This window comes from Bidens hawaiensis, unplaced genomic scaffold (genome assembly GCF_021521415.1).
Source record: "Bidens hawaiensis isolate Kalapana, Puna unplaced genomic scaffold, B.hawaiensis_p1.1 tig00025013_1, whole genome shotgun sequence".
Taxonomy (NCBI): domain Eukaryota; kingdom Viridiplantae; phylum Streptophyta; class Magnoliopsida; order Asterales; family Asteraceae; genus Bidens; species Bidens hawaiensis.
In genome coordinates this window covers 24,307-47,355 of record NW_027493976.1, presented here as the reverse complement: position 1 = coordinate 47,355, position 23,049 = coordinate 24,307, and the positions used below count along the sequence as shown (strand labels likewise).

Genomic DNA, 23,049 nt, shown 5'->3' with positions numbered 1-23,049 from the left:
GATTAGGGTTTGTGTTTTAACTCAAACCAAAGACAACAATGAATCATGCAATACTATCAAAACTAGTTATCAAATCATCACTAATACACCATCAAATAAACAAGAATCATATGAACACCATGCATAGGAAAAAGTCGGACCTAGGGTTTGCAAGTTATACCTTCAAAACACCAATACAAGCAAGAGGAAGGTAGGAGATGATTAGAAACGGGTGTAGGATGCTTCAATTGTGAAAACCCAAGATTAAAACCAAGTGTTTGGTGTGTGTTTGTGAGCCGATCGCACGGAAGGGGGGGGGGTCTAGCTGCCGTCGGTTTTTGTGAGGGGAAGGAGAGGAGTTAGGGTTTGTGATAATGATATATTTATAGATATACAAGTTACACTCTAGTCCCTAAACTTCCAAATGTTACATCTCTAGCCTAAATAGTTGGTTCCTGTTTCTTGTTTAACATTCCACATAACAATCAAGTAACACACATATATCTAACACATAATAATCACATAATTAGTGTTTTGACGTTTGTCGTTTATTTATCAATCGCTCGCGTCAACTCGTTTGCGTTTCGGTGCAAATCCCGAAAGACTACACATGTAGTAAATGTTAAGCGTCATTTAAACCCTAGTTTAAATGTAATGAAGTATGCGTTATAGATTCAACGATCTTAAAGTTTGAATTGACGGAGTTGAGTTAACGGGGTTAACCTGAAATTGACGATTGTCACAACCATTCAGCTTCTGGACCTCTTTCATGGTGGATGGCGAGGGCATGTCAAGGATGGCCTCCACCTTCTCAGGGTTCACCTTGAAACCATCCTTGGTGACCATTACACCTAGAAATTTTCCCTCTAGTACGCCGAAAGTACATTTGCTCGGATTGAGCTTCATGTTTACTTCCTTTAGGCGCCCAAGGGTTTCTTCGATGTCTTTGAGCATTTACTTTTCCTCCCTGCTCTTGATCACCAGATCATCCACATAGACTTCTAGGTTTCTCCCGATTTGCTCACTGAAAACGGCATCCATAAGTCTTTGGTAGGTGGCGCCCGCATTCTTCAAACCAAAGGGCATTTTTGTGTAGCAAAAAACACCCTTTTCGGTTCTGAAGGCGGTCTTGTCCTCATCTTGTGGTGCCATTTGAATCTGGTGATAGCCTTTGTAGGCATCCAGGAAACATTTTAGCTTGAATGGCGCCACGGAGTCCACCTTTGCGTCGATGTTTGGGAGGGGGTAACAATCTTTTGGGCACGCTTTGTTGAGGTCTTTGAAGTCAATGCACATCCTCCACGACCCGTTACTTTTCTTTACCATCACAGGATTGGCTACCCACGTCTGGTATCGTATCGGGCGGATGATGTTTGCGCGCAGTAGATCCTCAACTTGCTCATTCATGGCCCTCGCCTTCTCATCCCCCATTACTCTATTTTTTTGAGCAATTGGCTCTACAGATTTGAACGTGTTGAGAGAATGTTGCGCCAGGTCTCGCGGAACCCCAGTCATATCAAAGTGTTGCCACGCGAAGACCGACATATATGCTGTGAGCAACATTTTCATTCTCAATCTCGTGTCGTCTGATATCGTTGCGCCAATTGTGATCTTCTGCTCCGGGAATTTTGGGTTGAGAATCCATTCCTCTGGCGCGTTGTCTGCCATTGGAAGTTTCATCCTCCCTTCCCGCGGAGTACTTGTCACTGCGCACAAATGATCTCGGTATACAAAAGTTACACCTGTTGGTGTTGGGAACCCCAATGCGCCGTGCGCTGGCGACGGTATGGCGTTGAATTGGGCAATCGTTTCCCTACCCAAGATCATATTGTGGCATGAAGTGGTGGGCAAGACCAAGAAGTTGACAACTTCGGCTCGCTTGTGTTTTTCATCCCCCATGGTTAGTTCAAATTGTATTTGACCTAGGGGATGAATGATTTCATTTGAAACACCCGAGATCGGGGCATTCACAATTTCAAGCCTTGCCTGGTCTGCCGGATCCAGTTTCCTGAAACATTGCTCATACATGATGTCTGACTCGCTGCTAGTGTCCACCAGGACTTTTGACACTTCGTAGTGAGCAATGTGTGTAGTGATGACCAGAGGACTGCTAATTGAAGGGCCTCCCCTGATTCTTGGGAAGATGACTTGTTGCTCGCGCCAATCTCCTTGGATTTGCGCGCTTCTCTTTCTTGATACTTGCCCTTGCCTTCCTCCCTCGGCTACACAAATTCTTTTGTACTTTTTGCTGGCTGAGGCTCCTGGTTGTTCGTTTTCTGGTCTTGAGTCTTTCACCAGGTGAGCCAGCTTGCCTTATTTCACATCCTTTTCGATTGCATCCTTCAAGTGGTGGCATGCATCAGTGTTGTGCCCTGTGGACTTGTGAAATTCACAGTACTTGCCACTGTCTGATGGTCCCTTGTAGTGTAGTGGCTTAGGGCTTTTGAATTGGACATTCTCACTGCTTAACACCTGTGAAGGCGTTTTAGTGAGGGGAGTCCATATTCTTGGCAGAGGTCTGCTCGGATCTCTGCCGCCCTCCCTCTTGTCACTCTCCCCGCGATTACGAACGTCTTTTTGGGGCTGGGGTGAGCTTGGTTGCGCCTGCTTTTCTGTGGAAGAAAAACTGGTTGGTTGCAACCTGGACCATACAGAGTTCTGTTTGCCCCGTTTTTCTTTGCTGCGCGGTGACTCACCTTGATGCGCTCTTTCTCTTGCCCTATCTTGGGCAATTTGTTTTTCATTTCTCGCGAAAACTCGCGATGCTTCCATTAACTTGGCCCACGTGGTGGGCATGCCATCTCTGCTCACAAGAGCTCTGCGGAGTTGATCACTGCGCGCGCCTTGTATAAAGGCCACGCGCAATAGTTGCTCAGTGATACCTCCGATTGCCAGAGACTCCTGATTGAAACGAGTGATGTAGTCCTCAATCGTTTCATCATTCCTGCGCACGCAGTGCATGATGTCATCAGGGTCGCGCGTGTGTCTGCGCTGCTGTACGAAGTGGGCTTGGAACTTTTCCAACAGTTCCTCGAACCCATCGATTTGCCCAGTCGGCAAGCTCTCGAACCAGACACGCGCCGCGCCCGTGAGGCAGCGAGCAAACATGTGACACCATGTTGGCATCGTCCAGCTCTCTAGGTTTCCCGTGTTGTAAAACCCTTGTAAGAAATCATCTGGATCTGTTGTGCCGTCATATTTGCCTAAACCACTTGGCATCTTGGTTTTGTGCTGGATAGGAGCCTTCGCGATGCGCTCAGTGAACTTTGAATGTTTCACCAAGATGGCTGGTCTGTACGGTGTGGTTACGTCCACTTGCCCTCTAACTGGTGGGCTGTACGGTATTTGCAGATCCAGATCGGCTCTGGCTCCAGGCGCCATGTTCACAGGCGCGCGGAGCTGTGAGCCTCCTGCATGAGTATCTCGCGTCTTCCTCATGCTGTGCACTTCTTCATCACTGAACTCAGTGTGTGCAGTGTGAACAGAATGTCCTTCTTCCGGCGCGCGCGGCCTTTTTGTTCCATGAACAGTTTGCTTATCAAACGCTTGCCTTTGTGTTAAGTCGGCTAGCTTTTTCTGTTTGACCATCTCATTGTACTTGTCCATTAGACGCCGCTGCTCGTTTATGAGCCATTCGTTAGGATCATTTGTTTCATCTTCTGGACCCATTGGTCCTTTTTGTTTCGCGCCGGCAAGATTTTGTAACGTAAGATCGTCTGGAGGAGTTTCAGTCTGGCCATGAGGAGTTGTGATGAAAGGACGGTTACTGGTGGCGCGCGTAGAATCACGCTGCGCCCTCAGAAACTGTTGTCCCTCATTAACATCCTCACGTTCAATATCCTCCAGAACTTGATCAACGTTACGAACGCCAGAAACCATGGTGATTTTTTTTTTTTTTTATATATAGATCTGATGAGATCTGATTGCCGTTGTCCCACGGATGGCGCCAATGAAGAAACGTGGATCGACTCACTGGTAGACGGTCTACTTTCCTCGGGTATGATTATGCTATCTCACCGATGGTTTCTCTTGGATCTGGGTTCTTCCACCTACAAAATGAACAGCACCGTCAACTTACCCCTCAGAAAGGGACAGAGGGGTCCTCTTTGGGGTAACCCTCCGGTGTGAGAATAAGTATTTGTGGAGAAGATAATAATATGTCCAGAATAAGGAAATCTGGAGAGTATTGCTTAATAGCTGAATACTCTGTGTGATTGTGTTACTGGATGTAACTGTCTGTGATTGAATGTAATTGAATATGATTGAATGTGAATGATGATGTTACTGGCTGTAACTGTGAATGATTGAGTGTCTCTCCTTGTGGAGTTGATGCTGTATTTATAGTGCTAGGGTTTCCACTGATTGGGCTCAGCCTTATTGGCCTCCTCCAATTGCTCTGCGCCACGTGTCCTCTGGGACACCTGGTGCTTTCTCATTGGTTGTAATCACGTGGTAGCACATGTGTCATGCTGAGTTGTCCACCTTTCATTTGGCAGCTGTCAACATCAGCATATTCTTATTCCTTAAAAAGATACCTTCTGGAAGGTTGTCTGACGTGCACAATCAGGGTTGCCCTAATCCTGATTTGGATAAGGATGAGGTTGATTATGTGCATGTGTGATACGCGCCTATCCTGAGGATGCGCGAGGTCTTCTCTTTATTCTCACGCGCAGATGTTTCATGCGCAGATGTGATATGCACGAGCATGTGATATGCGCCGCGCGCTGATGCGCCGCGCGCATATGTGATGCGCGAGCATATGTGTGCCTGGGCATATGATGCCTGAGCATGTGTGGTGCCTGGGCATATGATGCCTGGGCATATGATGCCTGGGCATATGCGCATAGGTTTTGGCTTTGTGCCTTCATAATGTCTTGATTTCAAGCTTCTTGTCTTTATCTTGTGGGTTGACCCGCCTTGCTCGGTGTTGAGGCGGGTACATACCTCTTCATCTGGTATATACTATGGAAAATGTATTACTCAAACGAAAGCGCTAATTATCTATACTACATTTAGAATTGGGAGGGTAATATTAAGTTACCTTATGTATATTTTTAGCCGTCCTTTTATCCTATGTTATTTACTTATTTTATATATATTAATTATATTTTGAAATAAAGCATTGTGTATGCATATCCTGTTATGTTTCCATCTTTATTTTTCCTTTTTTTCTCAAATAGATATTATCTATATTATATATAATATATGAGTGAAGGGCAAATTAAGACGTTGATTTTAAGAGAATTACAAATTTTCAAACATATGGTACAAGTTTAAAGGAGGACAAAGTAGTCTTTTTAACATAAAAACTCACGTGCATTTCATAATTTTCAAAATATTTACAATATTTGTCCCTTAACTTTTAAACGGTCATAACTTTTTCGTACGTTTATATTTTTTTTTTAAAAATTGCACCATAAAAACGAACATTTAATTCTCTTTAATTCGAGTATGATATCGTCATAGTTTTTTTTCAGTTAAAAATAACATTTTACGTATATGTGTTTGTGGTTCAGTTTCAATGATTTTAAATTAAACTGTGAGCCAATCTGTTAGTAACGCTTTTTGTATGGTTGTGTATTATCTTACATAAGTTTTTTCCCCCCAAATTACTACCTACTGATGAACCAAACTTTTAAGGGTATTTACTTTTAGTTTCTTGAATTGTCACAAATATATATATATATATATATATATATATATATACAAATATAATTATTGTGACACGTACATAATGCTTATACCATGCTACTAGATTTGAATGTAATACCTAAATGTCACTAAACAAAAAATGACGATGGTAACCAAACACAAATAACCCCGCCGCAACGCGCGGGTAATATTGCTAGTAGTTATAATTTTGCATACTCATTAAAAACTAGAGCAAATATTCGTTTTACTTAAGCTGCTAATCTACTTCAAAATCCACCAAACCTTGTTTACTGCACGATTTAAACCTTCGACCTTAATGGGGAGGGAGAACATGCTCCACACCAATATACAATTGAACCAAATGCCTGTGGGAGAGTGCAAATATTGTTAATTATATTTGAGGTCAAAGACGATGCCACTAAATCACTGATGATGAATTAAATAAAAGTTCATGTTCTAAATGTTATCAAGTCTATTCTGTAACATGTTTAAACGCGTGGTTCAACAATTACAAAAATATGTGTCAAAGAGCTTGTGCTTTTCGAAACTTGTTTTTGTTGTTATAATAATAAGAGTTAAGTGTCATTTTAGTACATGTGATTTGGCCAACTACACAACTTTAGTACCTATTCTTTATTTTGTGCAAATGACTACCTCAGTTTCAAAGAAATTGCATTTTTAGTACCTTTCTTTTAACCCTGTTTATTTTTTTCGTTAAACCAGGGATAATTTAATAACTTCGTTATTTTCTTTGTTTTTTTTTTCTTTTATACACTTATATCTTGTAAACCCTATATCCGCAAATCATAACATCAAAATCCAAATCCTAAATCCCCAAACCCCTTCTCCATATCATCATAGTGTTTGAATTTTTACGACATTTGGGGATTTAGGATTTGGATTTTGATGTTATGATTTCGGGATTTAGGGTTTATAAGATATAAACGTTTAAAAGAAAAGAAAAAAAACAAAGTTACCAAATTAACCCTGACTTAACGAAAAAAATAAACGAGGTTAGAAAAAAAATACTAAAAATGCAAGTTTTTTGAAACTGAGGTAGCCATTTGCACAAAATAAAGAATAGGTACTAAAGTTGCGTAATTGACCAAAACACAAGTACTAAAATGTCACTTAACTCTAATAATAATTTATATATAAATATAATTTTTTTTAATAAAAACTCAAGCTATACAGCAAATGTACCAAAAAAAAGAGATCCATTATGTCTTTTCTTAGAAAAAAACACATTTCAACACATTCCTCAATATAAACATAGACCACAATCTAAACACATGAATCCAGTCTTATTAAAAATATCAATAACCAGTACATTAAACATCACTAAGAACAAAAAAAAACAATTAACTAACAGGCATTCGAAATGGCATCATTATTACTCGTCGGCTTCAAAACCACCCGAAAGAAAAAAAACCCTAAACAATGTCCACAATGTCCCAACACGGCCGCGAAAAACACCCCTACATTAAACGACATTATCGCCAACATCACCATGAACCCCAGCCCGACCCGAAAAGTGTACACCAACGTTTGAGCCATACCCGTACCCGCATCATTGGACTTTGTCATTTTAAGATTACAATAGGCTAGCCATTCCACCAAAAGAGCCATAAAGAACACGAACGCGAGTGTCAACACATACATGCCCGTGTTGGTCCCGGGCCAACCCTTAAAAAGAATCAAAGCGTCTTTCCCCAAATAAAACGTCATGTGCATCATCATTTTCTTTTTCCGGGGCCCGCCCATTGTCATGTTGGCCCCGTGATTCATCGGTGGTAGAGCCATGATCGATCAATCTATAAACACTCAGGTATTTATTTTTTGTTCATCGAAACATTGATGGTCTTGATGTTTAAATAGTGATCACGTCGTACGATTGTATCTGGAATAGTTTGATAGTACGATGTTGTTTTTTACAATGTAGTACATGGGATACAATGGATTTGAGTCGTTAGTGCCGAGGATACCTCGATTTGTTGCCTTAACCCCTATATAAAAGGTGTGACAAGTTACAAAATACACCCTTGTTGTAGTGTTATACTTTTAACAAAGTATTACAAATACGTATTTTATATGTACGTACTACATATCTTGGTTATTAATGCTAATTAATGTGAATTGATTAACGAGGAGAGAAAAAATTCAACGAAAGCATTAATGTCGTTGATATAAAATGGTTTATCTAACATTTTGGAATTCATCATATTTATAACAAAATCAATAATATGTTATAATATAATACGTATAATATGTTATGCAATACGAAACAATATAATGTTATGTTATTCTACAACCTTTTTTTTAGTGTAAAGTTATTTTTAGATTAATGTTTTTACGTTTACTTTTTGTATGACTGGGCCTTTTCGGTTTCATTTTTTTAATGGCTTGAATGAGTTAAAGACCATAAGTAAATTAAACGAATTAGTTTTTTTCTTTTCTTCTGTAGTTTTACGCTCCCGCGACGCTGCTTGCAGGGGGTTTTAATACTAGTTATTTCTTATTATTAAATGAGTTTTATTAACTCGTGGTTCAATTATCCACGTCTTTGCAAAATACAATAACCAGATTTTGCAAACGTACAAGAAATTAAATACATTGATTTTTTTTTGAGCGGCTGGTTTTATTAAAAATAATAAGTCTGTATTGCAAGGAACTAGACCATAGACAACTATAACACCGGATTACAAGCACACCTGAAAATACAATCATTAACTAATTAAAAAAGAACACCATCTATCCCAATCCATCTCTACTAACTTCCCTCTATTTTTCACCCAAAGAAAACTGAACCTCTTGATGCTTTCCTTGATTCTATTGATGGATACTCGTTTGTTGTCAAACAATGCTTCGTTTATTGACTTTCAAAGACACCAGCATGCCATACTAATCATCGTAATACCCTATGTAGTACTTAAATCTTATGTAGTACTTAAATCTTAAATGTTTGGTTTAACATTTTGATTCATCGTAATATAACAAAATCAATAACATGTTACAATATAATATGTTATAGTGTTATACAACGCAATATGCTATAATATGCTATGTTTAATGTTATGTTATACTACAAATTTTTCTTAGTGTAAAGTTATTTTTCTCTTTTAGTTTAACGTTGTATTTTCTTTATAAGTTTATAAATTTCAATTAATATGCTATAGTAGTTAATTGGTGGTTGATGGAATCTTGCGAGGCTCGGTTTTGATAACCTGTACACTAGCATTAACTATGCGGTTTAGAAAAAGAATTTACACAGAAGAGTAAATATAAAAGATGAATTCAGAACTTTGCTAAATATTATATTGTTAAAGTGAAGACGTTAATCTTGAATTTTGGAGATAAATATCAAACGTGTTGTTGATAATTTTTGGTGAATTGTTTATTGAGTATTTTATATTTAAGTTAGAGATAATTATTAGTTTTAACTAATAAGGTTTATCTAGGAGTTTATTTGTTTACTAAAATAGAGTTTGTGTTGGGTTAGGACTAGAATTAGTTTAGTATAAATAGATGGTTAGAGGTATTGTAATTCATGTGGTTGGTTTTATAATAATAAAAAAAGCCGAATAAGTTGTTCAATCTTGTGTTCGATCAAGAGCCTGGTTTCCAACATAAAGTAGAATAGTAAAACAAAAAGGAAATTGACATATGATTCTATAATTATATTTTTAATATTCACTATATTACACTTTATAATAGGGATGGGATCGGGACCGTACTCGTACCTGTACCCGAAAGTAACCGTACCTAAAATCAGTAAATCTTGGTACCCATACCCGTACCCGAATTATAGGGTACGGGTACCGGTACCGGTACAGGTACGAGTACAGATACTTTGGGTACGGTACTCGCTTTTGTACCTCTTTGTTCTTTTTTTAAAAAAATCTCCACTAAACTAGATATCGGTAAGGGTACGATACTGATAATCAATTATCTATAATACCAAAACCGTAATACTACAACCAAAACACAAAATGAAACAAATTAACCATTATATAAAATTCATTCCCTTTTCCTTTCCTTAGTTTATTGTTTTCTCAAATTCTATAGAAAAACAAGAGTGAAAGTTAATAGATGTTATTTAATTATATACACAATTACACATACACGTTTTAATAAAATAAAAAATATACGAATACACAATATATGAATATACACATATAAATTGAGAATAAACTTTTTCAACTAATATATATTATGTTTCGAAAATCCCGCTTGAAAGTTAAGTCATAATTGTTGGAAACTTAATAAAGCCCCTACATATTCTAAACGGGTACCAGTACCCGTAATACCCGTACTTGTACCCGCACCTGTACCCGAAAGTACCCGTACCTATAATCGGTAAATTTGTGTACCCATACCCGTACCCAATAGACATGTACAGGTACAGGTACGGTTACAAGTACGGGTACTGATCATGTACGGATACGGGTATTTAGGGAAAAAAGCTCATCCCTACTTTAAAGAGCTACTTTGTCCTATTTTTGTAATGACATGTTTAACCTTTTAATTTCAATAAATCTTTTTTTACCTTTTATGAAATACCCTTATGTTTTGTTATAATTACCATATAGACCCTTAACTTTTAGTTTTTTTCCAATGCACTTTACTGTATTATATAGGCACAGGTGAGCGTGCTTCAACGCTTTTACGTTTACTTTTCGTTTGGCTGAGCCTTTTTGGTTTCATTTTTTAATGGCTTGAATCAGTTAAAGACCGTAGCTAGGATAAACGTTTTTTTATTCTTTTCTTTTACCATTTACGCCCCCACCATTCGGTTTAGGGGGGTTTTAATACTAGTTATTTCTTATTATTAAAAGAGTTTTATTAACTCGTGGTTCAATTATCCACACGTATTTTGCAAAATACATAATTGGATTACACAAACGTACAAGAAACTAAATACACTGATCATGGTTGGTTGGGATTGATTAATATCAATATATCATACTAGTAGGAAAGCCCGCGCGCTGCGGTGGGGATGCAATGAGAATTAAGTCTGTAGTTGTTTTACATATAAGAACAAAGATTATGTAAATACCCTCACGAACCGAATCCTTCTAAGCTAATTAAAATCCCTATGTACAAAAATAGTTATGCTCTAAACCCTTAAGCATAAGGCTGGTCTCATTTTTTTTTCCCACAAGCACTAAATATTTTGTCAGCGGCTGACATCAAAACCATGTTTTCTACACCAATGATCTACCTCACAAACAACATGAATAAATATATAATTAGAATCCTCATAGTACCTAAACAATAAACATATACAAATTAGTCAACAATCAGCGAGTCAAAAGTTAGTATCAAAAGTCAATGCTTGTGACAGCCAACAAAAGAAGAATTCTTATATTTGATAGTAATAACAAATGACCCAAACAAAATTGAATGTCAAAGGCCATAATTTCCATTTCCATTTTCCAACAGCTGGTTATGGCATACAATTTAAGTTTTTAACCCAAATTGGAACACCAATACAAAACACATTAGAAGTTTGAAACATACTTTTATCGGATCAGATCCTTTTTCCAGAGTAACATTGTTCCACGCATTCTTTCTGTTTCATCGAAGAATAAAAAAGGCATATTGTTAAGCCAAAAAACTTGCATAGAGGCTTGTACAACCATAGAAGCAACCCAAACATGTTTAGACAAATAGAACAGTCACCAGTAAACACATCAAATTCAAATACTTGTTAACACCTAAGCGCGTCATAACCCAAACCAACCATAGTGCGTAATAATGCTTAAGCGTGAATGCTCATCACGTTACCTGCATGCTGCTAGACAGCAGGTACAAATGTTTGTTTTAAACACAACATCTTTCTTTTAGCCAAGTTTGAGAGCCGCGTTTGACTTGGCAACGTCTAGTGCCTCATCGGCGTGTTTAATATCCGATCCCCGGAGACAAAACCACATGAGCAGCTAGATATTTTGGGCCAGCCCGACACATTCACCCACCCAGCCCAGCCAACCCATTTACCACCGAACGAAAATAAAAATGTTGCCCGTCCTTGAGCAAGACCACCTTTGCCCTCTAGCGGTTTCAGTGCCGCCTTCAGCCACTCTAGAACCTTCAAGTGGATCTTTTTTTTCACTCTTTTCCGACACACCTGCACACACTAATGCCTTCGTCGACTGTTCGTCTGTGCTGAAAACCATAAATGTCATTTCCTACCCACAAAACAAAACATGTTAACAAAATAAAACGTAAAAACAACACAAATAAATTAGCAGCAATGTCTGACCCCACACCAACATGTGAAATGGAGAAAGCTTACCTGAAGATCGGAGATTTTTGCCTTTAGACCCGCCTTCTTTGCTACTGGAATCAAGGCAGACTCCACATGACCATTTAGAATACCACTCTATGGAAAAACATTTCAAGAAATGTAAATATGTCAAAAATGTAAAATTTAACGAGTCAAAAACATAAATACGTCAACCTGTTCAAGCAGGCTTCCTTCCAACTTAGATGCCAGGTCAACTTTCTACTTAATAGCACCAAAAGCATATTCAGTTGTTACGTCAATAACTCTTCTAAATTCTGATCCCCTTAGCAATACCTTCCTAACAAAAAAACAAACAAACAAACGCTTTCACCTCGCGGATATTTGAAATATGAGTCCCTAGTTTTACTCACAAAATTGATCTAACAGATTTAAAAATATTTACAAAAATCACTAAATTTTAAAAACTTGTGTACCGCCATAGTTCAATAGATATCGATGACCATTCTTCATATTTAGGATCTGCCAATAATTTCTCCACTTTTTGACCAATAGCAACAATCCTAACTGGATCTCTAGATACACCTGCACTCAAAATGAAACTTTAGAATTCGTGTATTTTGTATAAATAAAAAATTTAAAAATCAGCTTTTATTTCAAACCACTTACGTAACCAAAAACACTAAAATAGCACGCAAACCGTTTACACGTTTTGCATAAGCTCCTTTGCAACTCAGTTTTAATTTGTTCATTCACAAATGATTCGGTTCTTCGAAGGTCTTCGTGCTTAACAGGTTTCCCGTGCGATAAGTCAAACCATTGTTTTTCTAGAAGAACAATTGATCCTTTTTGGTCAACATTAGTCCCGAGTACTTCCTACCAAGATATTGTAAGGTTTATAAAAGTGTTGGTTTTGGATTACCCGCAGAGCAAAAATTTAACACGTGTGTACATGTATGATTAGAAGCAAATTCTCGACGCCTTTCTAGTTCACCTAAACAAGATTCCCCAAAATATGACTGGTTAAAGGGGTCGGGTGAATGGTCACAAGTAATTTGTAATCGTATTCAATAACTTACCCGACAAATCACTTCATCACCCACATGGAGTTGGACCGAGACTCGCCACTAATTTTACCAAGATGAAGCACAAAACCACCATAAATTTGAACGTTGGTGACTTTAAATGATCCAGATTTGCCTTCAATTCATCCAGTGTCAAATATTTAAAATAAAATAACAAAAAAGCATTAAAGTTGATAATATGGTACAACGCTTTTGTAGCATATTAATTTAACACTAACCTGACCACCTTGTTCATAAAAAACCCTTGTGCTTTGAAGAATCATCGCCAACATTAGCACGATCAACATACACAGAGCCTGTGTTTATCACACTTTCGTGGTCCTGAAATTGGTCAAAATGTAACCATTAGAGCAGTGATGAGCTAGCAAATGATAACAAGCGAACATAACACGCTTGTGTACATACCTTATCCCATACGAACTTGAAAATGCCACTTGTTGTAGAACCCCCTCTTTTATGCAGGGCAGAGGTGGCATCTGGATCCATGACAATTGTAACAGCATATTGCTGCAATAATATTAAATTAGTATATGGAGACTAAAAAAAAAAGCAGATTGAAGATTTTTGGGTTGTCTTCTTAAAGTTCTCAATTCCATATACCTTTAATTATATACACAAACAAGAAATGGAGTTTGATTAAATCGCAACCTTTTATAGTTTTTTCAGTTTAACATAAAGCTTAAATGAAGTAAAGTTGTTCCAAAACTTGCTTCCTCTTCAGCTATCATCTCCATGAAACAAAAACATGATAACTAACTTTACATATTGCAAAACATATAGAAAACTTAGAATCAATGAATCAAACAAAGTAACAAACCTCTTGCAACAAGAAAACGATATGTGCCTCTCTGCTTATTATCACCATTACTATTTGGTTAATTTGGGTTCATAGATACACACAAAAGCAGCCCTAACTTAATACCCGACCACCAGCAGCTCTAACTCAATAAAATTTAACTGAAAACCTCAATTCTTGGTCGGAGATGCCATGGTTGTTCATGCATAAAACCGGCGATTGGTGGTATGTGTAGGGTCGTTCGTGCTTGAAGACATATATTAACCGAATTTAGGATTCAGTTGAATACCCACCTGTTCCCTAGTCAAGTGCCACAGGGACTGTAACAGACGGCTATTAAAAAACCAATTGAAACCAAAATCAATTGAATAGCCTTGTTTATCTGGAGAGTGAGAGAAAGAGAAGATTAGGTAGCGTGTTAATTAAAAAGCACAACATCTTGAAGGGTGCCATTAACACGGATGATTGAATCGCGTTGTAACCGTTTGCGTAATGAAGGCATTGGTCGGTGTGTGGAATTGAATTCGCCGGAGAACAGTAAATACGATTTGACCGGCCGGAGTGTAGCATAGTCTTAAAATGGTAAAATTACATATTTTCCATCTAAAATGTTTTATATGTAATATAAATATAAATACAGATATAGGTGTAGAGGTAGGGTACCAAAAAAACCCAAATACCCTTAAGTATCACCCACGGGTTACAGAAAATCCTCTTATAAACCACCCGCGGGACACATGGATCACCCGCATACCACGAATAAGGAGGAACGTCCTCATAACACATGCGGAAGCATCCCGGCTTCCTCAAAAGTCATCCGTATGATAGGATATCTATCCGCCTAAACGTCCGGAAGACAAGGCCAGCGGTACAGCTGTCATAACTCAAATACTCTCTAGAAGAAGGTTCATGATTCTTACTTGGAGAATACGTGACTGAACAAACAATAAATAAAGGACACCTGGCCAGTTTGTTATAACCGTGCACATGGCCAGGGTGCAATCCCTCCTATCATCGGGCGACGCGTGTCCAGGTTGTTATGCCCATGCACATGGGACGTATATCTCAACCTATCACAAGAGGACACGCGTCCAGGCAGTTATCAAAGATCTTCTGGAAGAGGACAGCTGGCCCAATCATCTTCCTACATCCTTCGGCTATAAATACCTTGTCAAACGGTATGAGGTATTCATTCACTCACTTGCATTCTGACTACACTTAGTCTGCTTACTTTAGTACTTTCTTCATTTACGAAGGTTACTGATTCTCACGCCGGAGGGTGGTTACAGAAAGACCCCCCTCTTGTCCTTCCTGTAACGAGACTCACGGTGTCTGTTTTGCAGGTTCCGGTCATTGGACTTTGGGAAGCTTTACTCATATCTTAGTTGTAATTATCGTACTTTACCCCGTAGACTCATTGGATCCAGGACCCATACCCGGGGATTGGATCCGTGTTTCTTCATTGGCGCCATCCGTTTTTGGTGTTAGAACAGCAATAATTTTCGTTGGTTTTTCGGTTTGTTTGATATGAGTAACCATCCTGAAGGACCGACGGGAACCCCTGCACCAGATTCACGCGTAACTAACACAGAAGCACCTCCGGGTCTCAGTGTTTTTGCACGAATTACGACTCCAAGTGGCCGTACTCTTGAACGTGTCACAGCACCGGGGTCACGAATCACCAATGTAACACCTGGGGAATTTACTCTAGAAAATATTACAGCACCGACCGGCCTCATTCCCACAGACACTGGATGTGCCTCGGCACCGGAAGGTTCCAATTTGGGTAACCCCAAACAAATTGCAGAAGAGACCCGCCGAAACCGGTCGGTATTTGATCCGGAAAACAACTCGAGCGACTCTGATAGGATGAGATCTCAACAACGTAACTCTAGATCTAGAGGAACGTTAACTCCTGAAGAATGGCTCCACGCGCAACAACAAAGTTTGGTGGCTGAGTATGAACGCAGAAAACGTAACGAAAGGTTTCACATTCGTACTCTGGATTATGAGGAATCTCCCCGGAGATCTCTTTCTCCTCCACCTACAGTGAGAGGAAGTCAGATCCGTTACAGTCAGCATGCGGAGCCAGAGTTTGGTGAAATACCGAGGTTATGCCCTCGTCCTCGCATAGACATGCGGATGCCATCCTACTTGGAGGAATTTGATAGCTATGATTCAACTTATCAACCGGGTGAATACAGTACGTATACCGGAGATAGTGGAATGAGCTCCAGAGCAAGGAGTAGTCGTCCGCATGACATAGTTCGCCATACCGAATACCACAGCAATGTTGAACGAGACTTCACTAAACCATACCGCCCCGCAGCTTTCGCCGAAAAATAAAAATTCATAGCAAGCATTGCCACAGCACCCTTTCCTGTTAATGCTAAGATACCTACATCGGTAGGTAAGTACAATGGTATGACTGATCCAAGTGATCATCTCCAGAATTTTGTGGCGGTAGGCGGTGTTAGTGGTTGGACACTTCCCTATTGGTGTCACATGTTCGCATTGACATTAACAGGGGCAGCAAGAGAATGGTTTGAAAAGTTACCTGACGGTGAAATTTCTAGCTTGGACGATTTGGTGAAGAAATTTTCTCAACAGTTCAGTCAACAGAAGAAACATACTCGAGACCAATCAGAAATTTTAGACGTCGTTCGTCGCTATAACGAGTCTATAGAAGATTTTATCACCAGATTTAATGATGAGAGCCTAAACATCGGTGGTATAAGCAAAGACATGCTTCGGGGTGCCTTCCGCAAAAACGTCAGATGTGATGATTTAGTCCGCACACTTACGGGCAGAGATGGAATGCCAAAAGAGTGGGACGATCTCATGACTGCAGAAAAAGTGTATGCGAACACCGAGAAAACGTTAAGGAGTGGTAATTCAAAGCAAAAATTTAAAGTCGAGTTACAAACCCCGAGACCAAATAGACAGGCGAAAGGCCCTATCTGGTCAAGACTTCAGCCAAGTACGGAAGCACCAAAACCATTTGATGCACAATCCCTCATAGGCAATAAAAACAAAACGGGACCCTCGAACCGAGGCCCCAATAATTGGACTCCCCTTTCAAAGACTCTCGCTGAAATTCTCACAACGGAGAATGTGAATTTTAAAAAACCGCAGCCACTGACGAGAAGATCATTCCTTGACCCGAAAAAGCGTTGTTCGTATCATGATGACATTGGTTATAATATGAATAAATGCAGAACATTAAAAACTGAAATTGAAGCAGCCGTAAAGTCTGGAAAACTTGGACACTTGGTAAAAGGTGGAAAACCTGACAATGGTAAAACTCCCGCACGGGATATCCAGGGTCCGAGTAAAAAGCAAGTTAGAGATTTAAACGTCCATATGATACAAGGCGGGTATGATACAAGAAAAAAGAGGAAGGAGTCTGATGATGAGGAATGGAAGAATGAGCCAGTGATTTTTCCTCGAATCAGAGGAGTCCCGAATAACAAAAACCCCTTGATCATCACTGCTCAATTCGGACATTACCGTTTCCAATACGTCTTATTCGACACCGGTAGTACTTCGGACATTATGTATGAACAATGTTTTGAACAGCTTGACGAGGATGATAAGGAAAGGTTAAAACCCATCCACGCTCCAGTATCGGGATTCGGAGGGGAAATAATGCATCCGCGAGGGGTAATCTCATTCCCAGTCACCTTAAGTGATGGAATTCATTCTAGGACAGAAGAGGTCGAATTTCTGGTTTTACCAGCGACATCAAAGCATGACATTATTCTTGGACGAGAAGCGATTGGTGACTTCAATGGTCACCCGTCCATAGCACACGGTGCAGTAGGAGTCCCAACTCACACCGGCATAGCAATAATTTATGTTAATCGACACTGCTTTGCAACAGAGAGCTCAAAACCTAGCAAGATTCCAAAACAAACTATGAGGACTGAACCAGAGAAATGGGTTTTGAACAACAAATTTCCTGATCAAACTGTAACAATAGGACCTGCTATTTCCGAGATAGTACGGACTTTCTTAAAACAGTTATTATCGAAAAATATTGATGTGTTCGCATGGCAACCCGCGGACATGACTGGTGTTCCGCGGAACATTGCGGAGCACAAATTAAGGGTAAACCCGTTTTTTACGCCTATTGTTCAAAAACAACGTAAGATGGGTCCGGAACAAACAAAAGCAATGAATAAGCAAGTCCAGGACCTCCTACAAGCTGGAATCATCCGCCAAATTCGTTATCAAACCTGGGTTGCCAATCCAGTTATTGTCCCCAAAAGCAATGGGTCATGGCGGATGTGTATCGATTTCAAAGATCTAAATAAAGCATGTCCCAAAGATTGTTATCCCCTACCCGAAATAGATCTCAAGGTTGATGCTGTGGCACCATTTAAATTCAAATACTTCCTGGATGCCTACAAGGGCTACCATCAGATCCGCATGGCAGCGGGCGATGAGGACAAAACAGCATTTCGTACCGATCAAGGCACTTTTTGTTACAAAATGATGCCTTTCGGACTAAAAAATGCGGGAGCCACATATCAACGATTAATGGACATAGCGTTTAAAGATCAAATTGGCCGAAACTTAGAAGTGTATATGGATGATCTCGTAATAAAAAGTGTTGAGGAAGACCAGATGTTGAGGGATATCGAAGAAACTTTCGAAACTCTAAGGAGCATCAATATGAAGTTGAATCCCGCCAAGTGTTCATTTGGAATAGAAGAGGGAAAGTTTCTGGGAGTAATTGTCACGGATGCGGGCTTCAAAGCTAACCCAGATAAAGTTCAATCTATAGCCCGCATGCCTTCTCCATCTTCCCTCAAAGAAGTTCAGACACTCAATGGCCGACTGGTTGCTCTGAATCATTTTTTGGCAAATCATGCAGCTAAGTCTCATCCTTTCATCTCAACTTTAAGGAATTGCCACAAGAAGGCACAATTTAAATGGACCGCGGAAGCGGAACAAGCTTTTCTGGAGGTTAAAAGGTGTTTGATGGAATTGCCCACGTTGACAGCACCCCAAACGGGAGACCCTTTAACGTTGTATCTATCAGCTTCCGACATTGCCATTGGGGCTATTCTTCTGACAGATCGCAAAAATGTTCAAACACCGATCTACTACGTCAGCCGAACGTTATCAGACCCCGAAACAAGATATTCCATGCTGGAAAAACTTGTTTTGGCACTAGTATATGCTTCCCGACGTCTCCGCAGGTACTTTCAAGGGCACCCCATCAATGTCTTAACTGGATATAAGCTCAAAAACGTTCTCAGCAAGCCTGAATTTTCTGGACGACTAGCCAAGTGGGCCATCGAGTTAGGTGAACACGCAATAGAGTACAAACCTAGGCCAGCAATCAAAGGGCAGGTGCTGGCGGACTTCGTGACAGAAGTCCCGCATCACAAAGAAAAAGAATGTTTGATCGAGCAACAACCCCAAGCACCTCCGGAATCAGGACAGATTTGGTCCTTATTTACGGATGGAGCTTCAAGCAGTGAGGGATGTGGCGCAGGCCTCAGGCTAGTCAATCCCGAAGGCCATGAATTCACATATGCTATAAAGTTGGACTTCAAAAGTAACAACAACGAGGCATAATATGAAGCTTTTTTGGCAGGCTTGAGAATAGCTAAAAAGCTTGGGGTTAAGCATTTGGAAGCCCGAGTGGATTCCATGTTGATTGCGGGACAGATCAACGGCACATACGAAGCGAAACATGATATCATGGCTTCATATATGTCACAGGCGAAAGATCTGATGCTCCAATTCTCTTCTTGCAAAGTTATTCATATAAAGAGAAGTGAGAACAGATCAGCGGATGCCCTCAGTAAATTGGCCTCAACAAACTTCGAACACTTTGCCAAAGACATCCGCATCGAAATATTTGACCGCCCGTCTGTCCCGCAACATCAGGTCTTAGTGATCCAAACGGGAGTAGAATCCTGGATGACACCGATTACAGCATACCTGTCGTCCGGAGCACTTCCGGAAGGAAAAACAGCGGCCCGGAAGATAAAGCACAAAGCCTTGAACTATCAAATACTTGACGGTGTCTTGTATCGACGTTCCTTCCTCGGACCACTACTACGATGTGTGGATCCTGAGGACGCGAATTACCTAATCAGAGAAGTTCATGAAGGCATTTGTGGTCTTCACGCTGGCCCGCGAATGGTCGTGGCGAAGTTAATGAACGCCGGATACTATTGGCCGGGGATGCACTTGGATGCTGTAAATGAAATCAGAAAGTGTGATTCTTGTCAAAGGCATGCCCCTAACATGCTACAACCAAAGAACGGGTTAGTTCCAGTCACTTCAGCCTGGCCGTTCCAGAAATGGTGTAACATCCTAAAATATTATAATGTTAAATAAAGAAAGTTACGTTTAGTGATTTCGCGTTATCAATTTATTTAATATCGAGAACGGATCATGGACTTAGATTAATTAAGGTGGATTAAGTAGTAATGGGCTTTAGGTCCACGGGCTTCAAGAGGTATAAATATCCTCCTAAACCACCATAAAACCCTAAACCTCATTTCATTCCATCTTAATCTCTACACACTCAAAAACACACACATCTTTCACCTCACACGGCCGCGAGAGAGAGAGAACGGGACTCGAGTCTAAAATCAAGCCAACCATTATTAGACCTTCGATATACGAGCTAGATACGAGATAACCAAGCAAATCGCGACCGCACCGAACGCGTAAAGGTATGCCTTTTACCTTAAAGTTTACATTTTTAGGATCGGTTAGCTTTGAAACTTAAACATAAAGTAAATCGGGTCTAAACGAAACGTAAAGTAACAAACTTGATGTTGGAAATGAACTTGACAAACCTATCACCATGTACGGCGACTTGTTATTAAACGTTTTAAGCCGAAAGCTCCAAACTTTATGTCTTTCCGGGCTAAGTTTTACCCGAACTAGACCATGAGAATGATCGCGGAGTTAGTTAACATAATATCCAAGAAATTCTCAATGAAATAAGGGTGATTTTGGTGATTAAGTTTGAACAGAGACGGCAGCTGGGCAACTTCTCCTGCAAGCCATAACTTCGCCTTCATGCAAGTTCGCTTGCAAGCAAGTTCGCCTAGCTGATAACTTCGCCTAAGGCCAAGTTCGCCTAACTGATAACTTCGCCTAAGGCCAAGTTCGCCTAGTTGATAACTTCGCCTAAGGCCAAGTTTGCCTAACTGATAACTTCGCCTGGTGACAAGTTCGCCTAACTGATAACTTCGCCTGGCATATGTTCGCCTAGAGTTAACTTCACCGACCACCAACTTCGCCTGAGTTAAGTTCGCTTACAGTAAGTTCGCTTAATGATAAGTTCGCTGGAGTTAGCAAATTAGAAAGTAAATTAAAAACCTAATGAAAAATGTGTTAAGACAGTTAATGGAGTTCGCCTAGTTGTTTGTGCTGATGCCTCGCATCAAGGACTGGGTTGCATTTTGATGCAACGAGGGAAGGTCATAGCATATGCGTCCAGACAGTTGAAAGTCCATGAGAGTACTTATCTGACGCATGATTTAGAGTTGGCAGTTGTAGTGCATGCTCTTAAGATATGGATGCATTATCTGTACGGTACTAAGTGTACTATCTATACAGATCATAAGAGTTTAAAGTACTTCTTCGAGCATTAAAGAATTGAACATGAGGCAGAGAAGATGGTTGGAGTTGATTAAGGATTATGACTGCGACATTAAGTACTATCCCGGTAAAGCTAATGTAGTCGCTGACGCGTTAAGTCGTAAGAACGAGGAAGTCCTTGCAACAGTAAACTCATACAAGTTAATCATGAACCCAAGTCTTTTTGAAGAAATCATCAAGGTGCAGTTAGAGGTGCTAGTAGATGAAGGGTTAGTAAAGAAAGAAAGGATTTATGGCCAGCAAGATGAGTTGATGGAAAACACTCATGGGGTCAAGACTAGGTTCGACCGTATGTGGATCCCACGCCATGGTGATCTTAGAAGTCGAATCTTAGATAAAGCTCATAAGTCAAGGTACTCAATCCATCCATGAGCTACAAAGATGTACCAAGACTTGAAAAGAGATTACTGGTGTATAGCTCAAGAAGGGAATAACGATTAACGGAGAGCGTAACAGGATTCAGGTGAGTTTCTAGCCCCATTTATGTGTTATGTTTTCGGGGCTTTGTGCATACTCAATATGTTTGTTAATACGCTTATCCTAAGAGATAAGTGTATGCCTTATGTGAATAATGTGAAATGTATGAATGATTGCTTGATGGTACGTGAACGATCTTCGGATATTGCACGTACTGTCAGGTTGTAACGCTATGTATAAGGTAAGTATGATATGTATGCTTATGTGTATGAATGTGATAAAGTTAATAAAAGAAAGAAAGGATGGTTGTATGGTTGTATGGTTACGAAGAGGGTACCGGGCCCTAATAATACTCGAGGTATGATGTATGGTTGTATGGTAACGAGGAGGGAATCGAACCCTACTAATATTCGAGAACTAGGTAACCGAACCCTACTAATATTCGAGGAAAGAGGGTACCGAGCCCTAATAATACTCGAGGAAAGAGGGTACCGAGCCCTAATAATACTAGAGGAAGGAGGGTACCGAGCCCTAATAATACTCGAGGAATGTAGGGCGTAATGCTCTTTATAACGTAAGATATGAAAGCAAGTTAATACAAAAGAAAGTATGAAAGTATGAAAGTTTGAAAGTATGAAAGTATGAATGAAAGAATATAAGTTTGTGTGTATTGTATAATGTATGATTAACTAGAACTCACTCAGCGTAGCTGACTTTTAGTATGCACGCAGGTGAGTAGGATGAGGCAGCTCGCTTGAGGAGACACGTGGCACTGAATAAGAGGCTGTCATCGGAAGACTCAAGACGTTTAAGTTTAATGTTTTGTTTATTTTGAAAGACAAGATGACGTTTTAAGACAAGATGTGTTTTGTTATGAAATGTTTTATGAAAGCTTTTATATTCCGCGAATGTTTTAATTAACTCTGAAATTTAGAACTGCGTTTATGAGTAAATCCAACACGAAAGTAGGGCTACCGGTAACAGGGCCTTACAAATGGGCTATTGATATCATGGGACCTTTCCCTGAAGCCCCTGGACGGGTCAAATTCTTAATAGTAGCCATTGACTACTTTACAAAATGGGTGGAGGCCAAACCACTTGCTTCTATAACAGCAGCGAGTGTTAAAAAATTCTTGTGGGAATTCATCATATGTCGTTTTGGCCTCCCTCTAGAGCTCGTTAGTGACAACGGAACACAATTCGCGGATAGTGGGTTACAAGAATGGCTAAAAGAATTA

At 39.9% G+C, this 23,049-nt stretch overlaps 2 pseudogenes; both read right to left on the bottom strand.

The window, feature by feature from the left end:
* Positions 1 to 6,996: 6,996 nt before the first annotated feature.
* On the bottom strand, positions 6,997 to 7,434 carry LOC143570623 (copper transporter 1 pseudogene; annotated as a pseudogene).
* Positions 7,435 to 11,474: 4,040 nt separating this feature from the next.
* On the bottom strand, positions 11,475 to 13,694 carry LOC143570622 (alanine--tRNA ligase-like; annotated as a pseudogene).
* Between the last annotated feature and the right edge of the window lie 9,355 nt (positions 13,695 to 23,049).